Source organism: Elephantulus edwardii, unplaced genomic scaffold (genome assembly GCF_000299155.1).
Source record: "Elephantulus edwardii isolate Elephantulus edwardi_28Jun2011 unplaced genomic scaffold, EleEdw1.0 scaffold00014, whole genome shotgun sequence".
Classification (NCBI taxonomy): Eukaryota; Metazoa; Chordata; class Mammalia; order Macroscelidea; family Macroscelididae; genus Elephantulus; species Elephantulus edwardii.
The window spans coordinates 21,048,268-21,056,354 of record NW_006399764.1 but is presented as its reverse complement, the minus strand read 5'-3'; positions in this window follow the sequence as shown (position 1 = coordinate 21,056,354).

Here is an 8,087-nt window from a genome sequence, read left to right as displayed (position 1 = left end):
GGGAAAGTCTGCTGTCAGAAACTGTTCCAAAGTACTGAAGAGCAATGATGTCAGTCTGGAGATTAAGGTGTGCCTGATCCAGGTCATAGTCTCTGCAATTACCCGCTATGCATCACAAAGTTGACAGTGACTAGGGGTAATAGAAGGAGAATTGATGCCTTTGAGCTGTGGTGCTGGAGAGGAGTATTGAATATACTATGGACTTTTAGGAGAACACACAGGTTTGTCCTAGACAGGGTGAAACCGTTCCTTGTTGACATGGATTCTGAAGCTTTGTCTAACATACTTTGTACATCTTGCAAGGACAGACCAGTCCTTGAAGAGAGACATCATGCTTGGGAGAGTGGAGGTACAGTGCAAGAGAAAAAGACCCTTGATGTGATGGATTCAGTAATGGGGATAATGGGGGGAGGTGTGTCCAAAACAATAAGATTGGCACAGGATAGAGCAGAGATTAGGGCTGTTGTACATAGGGTCACCATGAGTCGCAGGCAACTCCACAGCACACAACAACAACAACAACGTCACCTTTTAATATCTCTTATATTGAAATATTTTGGTGGATGTTCTATACTTCTACATATAGACACTAAGTATAGATTATGTAAAATGTACACTTTTAGGTGTATGCTTAAAAAATTCAGCATAATTTTAAAACTGCAAATGTTTTAAGTGAAAATAAAAGCCTTTAACATCAATTCTAGAATTCTTACAGCACTTTAATATGATTATTTTGAATTTCTTTCTCTCATGAAAAAGATGACTTTTGTGTTTTAAATAAAATAACAAGATAACACTATTTCTGGGTCTACACAGTAGACAAGGACTGGGAAAGATTGGTGACATGTGAAGAATTTTCATTCAATGTAAAATATGATATTTAAGACTTCCTGTTTTTTTTAATATCTTCTCATTTGCTAGGTAACAGTGAAAGACCTTGAAGATAGCAATGATTAGAAATACTAATTTAGATATCATTTGTACATTTGTACTATTGATCAATATATTCACAAAAATGCTAGAACAAAATCTTCCTGCATTGAATTTATTCATGTTCACTGTCACTGTAGTAAAAATTTAGTTGCTGTGTACCATAGAGTTAGAACTGACTCACAGCTGACCCTCCAGTGGGTTTTTAAAAGGCAGTAAAGTCACAGAAGAGGAGCAGCTGGTGGAGTCGAATCTCATGCTTTTGAGCTGGCAGCACAACTCCTCACTGTAAGCCACCAGATTATGTATTTCATAGAATGGTTTTGGCAATAGACAGGAATATAGCAAATGAATAAGAAGTAATTACACTGTCAATGGCTTGGATCAAGTGCATCTTAGTCTTTAAACTGACATCATTGTTTTTTAGAACTTTGGAGACATCATTTGATAGCAGATTTCCCAATGCAATACATCTCTTGATATCTTGAATGAACACTGGCACCATGGGGGTTAATTGTGGATCTAAGTAAAATAAAATCATTGATGATGTTAATCTTTTCTCCAGCCATCATAAATGCTGCCTATTGGTCCAGTGATGAGAATTTTTGTTTTCTTGATATTGAAATATCAAAGGCTACAGTCTGGTCTTCTGCAGTATGTGTTTCAATTCTTCTTTATTTTCACGAAGCAAGGTTCTATTATCTGCATAACAATGGCTCTCGATAAGTCTTCCTCCAGTGCTAGCGACATATTCTTTTTTTAATTTTTTCTTTTTAAATACATTTTTTAATTTTAATTATGATGTCATTAAAATGAAAGTTTACAGAAAAGTTAGATCATCATTCGTTGTTGTCCATTTTACTCCATCTCCCTCCCTTCCCACAAGTTCATGTTTTTTTATATTATATTTCATTTCTTTATAGTTTTTCTTTTTTTAATAATTTTGATGAGCATTTACAGAGATTTTGGATTTCCATTCATTCATTGCTGCACTTCTCTCCGAGCCCAGCCCTCCCTGCCCCCACAGTTTTCTCCTCTCTTTCAAAAGTAAAAGAAACACTCCCTCCCTGGGACACAATCCCCCCACACCCCTCCCGCCACCCCAAGTGCACATTCTTCTTTTTATAACCTAGCTTCTCAAATTACTTGCTCACCTTGCAGATTTAATAGGTATTGAAAAATGATACAGTTCTGACATACATCTTTGTTGATTCTTGTTCTCTGAATCAGCTTCCTATGAGCACAATTAAGTGTGTGCTCTGGGATTCCCTCTGTAGGACCAAATAATTCAATAAAAACCTCAAAATCCATTAAAAATAGCTTTAGAAATGCATAGGGGTAGAATATTAGATGCATAGCGGGCTTTGTTTGCACTTGATGCAGCCAATGTAGTCCTGTTTCTCTTTAATTGGCATTGACCCTCACCTCTGCCATTTAACTGTTTTGGTAGATGACTCAGTTTTTCTAAGACTTCCATATGCCTGACAGAATAGTTAACAAATGAAGAGCAACTTTTCTGTGGCCTTCTCTTAAATGACTGAGGACATCGATCCATAATTGTCCAGCATGCTTTCTTTTGCCTTTTATTGACACAGATGAGATCATAGACTTTCTCTGAACTAATCCATCAACAGAAGGTAACACTATAGTTTGCCTAGTGTTTCTTAGCTTCTGACATAAGTAACAAGGTAGATGGATGATTGATTTCCAGTGTCTAATCAGAAGAGTCGATGCCTTGGAGTTGTAGGATTGAAGAAGAATACTGAATTTCTTATGAACTGCCAAAAGAACACATGAATATGTCTTGGGAAAAGTGCAGCTATAATGCTCCTTGGAGGCAAGGATGGTATAGTTGCATTTCACATACTTCGGGCATGCTGCTTATTGTTGTTATGTACCATCGAGTCTGGACCAACTCTTAGCTGACCTTCCAGAGAGGCACTTAATCACTACCCAGCTTTCTCCTGTAGAGCACCTGGCAGGTTTTAGCTCTATGTCTTTGAGTTGACAATACAGTACTTTCCCATTAGGTCACTAAAACTCCCTGGGCATTTTGGTAGGAGAGGCTATTCCTTGGAAAGGCACATTATGCTTTGAAAGAGAGGGCTGACAATGGAAGGGATGATCCTTAATGAGTTGGATTGGCACACTGACTGCAGCAATGGGCTCACGTGTGTCAAATATGGCGAGTGTGGCACAGGAGAGGGACAGGGTTCAGATCTGTTCACAGGGTCACTATGAGTCATACGTTGATAGCATCTAACAACAACAAAAAGAAGCAGGACTCAGTTTAAATAAAGGAGCGACCATAGACTATTATAGAGGTCAATAAAAAAAATGTTGTTCTCTGCAAGCAATTACTAATTACAAAATGTTTTCATACACATAATTTCTAACGCAGTGTTTACTTTTAGTGCTGACTCATTTGCAACTGCTTCTAGTGTGTATTTTATCTCAACCCTTTCAAAACCAATAATCATAATCCAGATTATTCTCTATATTGTCACTTAAATAAACTTCAAGTCCCAAGAGCTAACCGTGCAGAGAAGGAGTGTCAGATATCAGTAGATGGATTTTCCCCATGCATATACTGAAAAATGACTAAAGCATAAAGTTAATCTGACTTTTCAATCTATTTAGTGTATGAAAAATGCAGCAGTCTGTTAGCCTCCTCACTTAAGGGAGAAAAACAACCGTCTTCCCATAGCCTACGGCTAGAACTCTACCTTCCAAAAAATTAGACTAAAGTAGAACGTTTTTCATTCAAGCAGCCATATGAAAATGTGGACACCTTTCTACTTACCTGATCTGACTGCTCGTTATGTTTAAATTCAAATAGATAGAATGGCAGGATCACCTATGTGGTTTTCAAGGATGATGTTTGTCAATTGATATTTTCTCAGGAACCTGTTGGGTATTTTTGGTTTAACTTAAGTGTCTTTTTTGAAAAAAAAAAAATTAATGTGTCTTTTCTTTTACTTTTTCTTTGTGATTAAAAGACATGTTTTGGATTCATGCCAGAACAAAAATAACTTCATTATGTGGAATATTTTACTTCACTTTATTTCCTTTTAATATTTTATCAAAAAAGATTACACCCTCCACTTTTCAATCTGGCACAGAAATAATGTACCTTTTGCCATTGGGAAAGCCATATAATTATGAGCACTAATGCCTTCTCATTAGAAGGAAGCAAACAGCAACAAAAACTATTTACTAGCCATTAGCCTCTTGATTGGATGGAAATTACTTAGCAGCATGTAACCTACTGAAAAAACTGTTGTGAAGAAGGTTCCAAGTCCTAGTGGTCCTGCCTCTGGTTTCCAAGACTGTTTTCTTTACAAAAGAATAATACCACAGTATACTCTCACAGAGTCAGTGGTGGATTCAAACCACCAACTTTTCAGTGAGCAGGCCAACCTGTGAGCCATAGGTTCACTGCTGTTATGTGCCACCGAGTCCCTGCTACTCAAACCCTGGTTCAATAGTTCTGAACCCTACCCTATCCTGAACCAGTCTCGCTGATGCTGACCCCATTATGAATCCACTAAACCTCCTTTATTTTCACATGGTATTGTTATTTTTAATTATCATTAAGTTGGCTCTAATAGTGAACTTAAGTAAAATTGATTGACACCCTGCCTTTCACTGTGCTCACAAGGCCTGCTGTACATAAACCCACGGCTGGTTCATCGTGTCAATCCATTTTATTAAGGATCTTCTTCTTGGAGAGGGACATCATGTTTGGCAGAGTGGAGGGGCGGCGAAGGAGAGGAAGACCTTTGGTGAGATGGATCGATTCTGCGACTGGAACGGTGGGAATAAGTGCGTTTGAGATGGCTAGGTTGGCACAGGATAGAACAGCATTTAGAGCTCTTGTACATAGGGTCACTATGAGTCGCATGCGACTCGATGGCACATAACAACAACAACAACTTCTTTTTCACAGATTCTTTGCTTTTCCAAGTTGGAAGTCCATCTCCAGGGATTTGTTCCTCCAATCAGATGACCAAAGAACACAAGAAAGTCTCATCATCCTTGCTTCGAAGGAGGATCTCAAGTGCTCCTCTACCAAAAGAGATTGTTTAATTATTTTAGCACTCCATAGGAAATTCAATATTCTTCCCCAAGAACAAAGCTCAAAGATGTCAGTATTTCCTAAATTTCTCTTATCCTTGTCCAACTTGTACAATCGGAAGCAATTGAAAAACACTATGGCTTAGGCCAAGTGCACCTTAGTGTTTAAAGTGCTATCCTTGCCCTTCAGTAAGGTCTTGAACAGCAAAGTTGCCTATAGAAAGATGCCATTTCCTGTCTTAGCTGCTGCTTCAGTTGATGTTGATAGTAGATACAAGTGAAATGAAATCGCTGCCAACTTCAATCTCTTCTCTGTTTATCATACTGTTAATGATTGGTCCAGTTGTGAGAGTTTATTCCTTGATGTTGAAATGTAATTTATAGTCTTTGAGTTTCATAAATAAATGCTTCAAATCTTTTTTTGTTTTTTGCAAAGAAGACTGTCTCATCTGCATAATGCATGGTATTGATGAATTGTCATCCAGTCTTGCTGCTACATTCTTCTTCATAGAGGACAGATTCAGTAGAGGTAGAGAGAATGCAACTTTGACCCACATCTTCCTTGACTTTAAATCATGCAGTACCGTCTTTGTCTGTTCCAATGGATACTCTTTGGCAAGATAAATCTGACCATCATCACAACCACTATTTTGAACTGGTCCTTTCTGGTTTACCCCTTTATGAACATTTGCATTTCCAAGAGATACGGAATCAGAATCGACACTCTTTCAAGATTCTCAGGTCTCTCTAAATAATTTTTATTTGTATTCTGTATATCTAGGAAAAAAAGAAGAAAAAAAAAAAAGGAAATTCTCAGCAGGGAAAAGAACCAAAATATACCAGTTCAAAATCCTGATTCAAAGAGAAATTGACATTATTTATGTATAAAAGAAAAATAATAGAGATTAGGAAAATGGTGTCACTCATTCAAGAATATTCCATGGAAAAAGTTACACTGGGTTTCCTTGTTTTAACTTTCATAATAATCAATACACGATGGTCAACCTAAGACATGTACATAGGAGATTGCAGTAGAAACCAAATTAAAACTCTTAGAATTTGAACAGTTCAAGGATTCTTAATATGTATAATAATTCTCCCATGGCAAGGTTGTGATGTATTAGCAAATACGTATCAGCGTGCACTTTGACAGACAATGCTTTATCGAGTACCAAGGACAAGCCTCGTCCTCTTTCCATCATTGTATTGAACCCTGTGTTTGGCACGAGGATGAACAGTAATGCTGCCTTACACCTTCCTGCTTCAGGCATTTGAGAGTCACGGTAAAATAATCCCTGCTGTTTCTCTTAGATTATTTTGGGAAATGGCTGTAATTGTGACTAACTTGGAAAGGTGACTGTCACTCCAACTGTTCACTCTGGAATTTGTAACATTTTACAGTGGTGGCTGCTTCTCTTAGCAGTCTGCCTTGTAGCCTCTCGTCTGTCAGCCACTGTGGAAAATAAGTGGCTTGTTTCCTCACAAAGTGTGACTGTCACCACACTGCCCTAACGTTTTTGTTGTAATCTATGTAATTCACAGCTGAGGGGTTTTTAATTCTTCAGGAGATGTGGGTGTCTGCATGCTGGGTTCCACTGCTGCTTCTCTCCCTGAAAATGGTCACTTAGGGTTTTTAAAATGCACACTGGCTGGTGATGGAGCAAATGAAAACAATCTGATTTAAAGCCACATGTAGGTAATTATATTATTACCAAGAAAAATTGCTTTAAGTCTCTTCAAATAATGTACATTCTATTTAATAGAATGCATTAGATAAATTCTACTTAATAGAATGTGTTTTCACACAATATGGGTTTCTGTTACCTATTAATACTTTCAGCATCTATGTTGCCATAGACATAGATATTGACAACAATTATCAAAGGTAGATCCCCAATTAATGGATTTAAGGACTACATGATTGTGTCCCTGACCTATACCTCCAAAGATCTAAAATAACAGACGAGAGGTATCACTACATTAATTATTTACAGATGCTAGTAAATAATGAGCAATAAGTATCAATGGCTCTGATGGCCTAGTGGTAAGGAGCTGGGCTGTTAAACTGAAGGAACACAGTTCAAGTCCACCAGCTGTTCCATAGGACAGAGATAGGTGGGCGATGCCCTCTGTTGTCGTTTACTGTCTCTGAAAACCCACTGTAGGATCAGTGATGGGTGGATTCCAAATTGGTGGTGGTGGTGGTTGTTTTGTACCATCAAGTTGGAATCGACCCATGGCTGACCCTCCAGAGGATTTTCAGAGATAGTCAATTACATAGGAGGAGATTGCCCGTCCTTCTCCCTCTGAAGATCCAGTGAATTCGAACAGCGAGCCTTCACAATTGCAGTGCAGCTCTTTGACACTAGGCCACCAGAGCTCCAAATACGATGGTATTTAAGAAAAATGACTAATTCTGTAAGAGGGAGCTGTGGTGACCTAATGGGTAGGAAGTTGCGCTGACAATCTGAAAGGTAGGTGGTTTGAACCCACCAATTGCTCTAAGGAAAGACGAACAGTATTCTCCCATGTGATTTACAGCCTCTGAAAACTTGCTGGAGGTTTTCAACTAGGAGTCTATTATGAATCAATGATACAGAGAAACAACAAATTCTTTTGGACAAGAATGGAGATGGTTAAAGTACAGAATCTTTTACTTTATTTTATGTCATAAGAAAGCATGCCGGGAATGCTGATAAATTATGATCCCCATTTAATATGGAGTAGCTACTGAATAGAGTAGTAGTATATATGGAATATATTATTCAATCAGAGAAAGATGGTCAAGCTTCTTCCATGCGACTTACTGCTTCTGAAAACCCACTTGAGGGTTAGCTATGAATAGGTTCCAACTCAATGGCACATAACAAGAACAACAGCTGATGACTATGACTTGATAAATATAAACACGTCTTGATAAATATAAACACTCTGAATCTATTGCATCTCTGAAAGCTACTATGACACTCTGAAGCAAGTCTTTAAGATTGCTATTGGATAAAAGTTAAGAAAGAAATAAATCCAGTTAACAAGGAGTTGAGTGGTTAAGATTTTGAAACAACAAAATGACCAAATGGCTA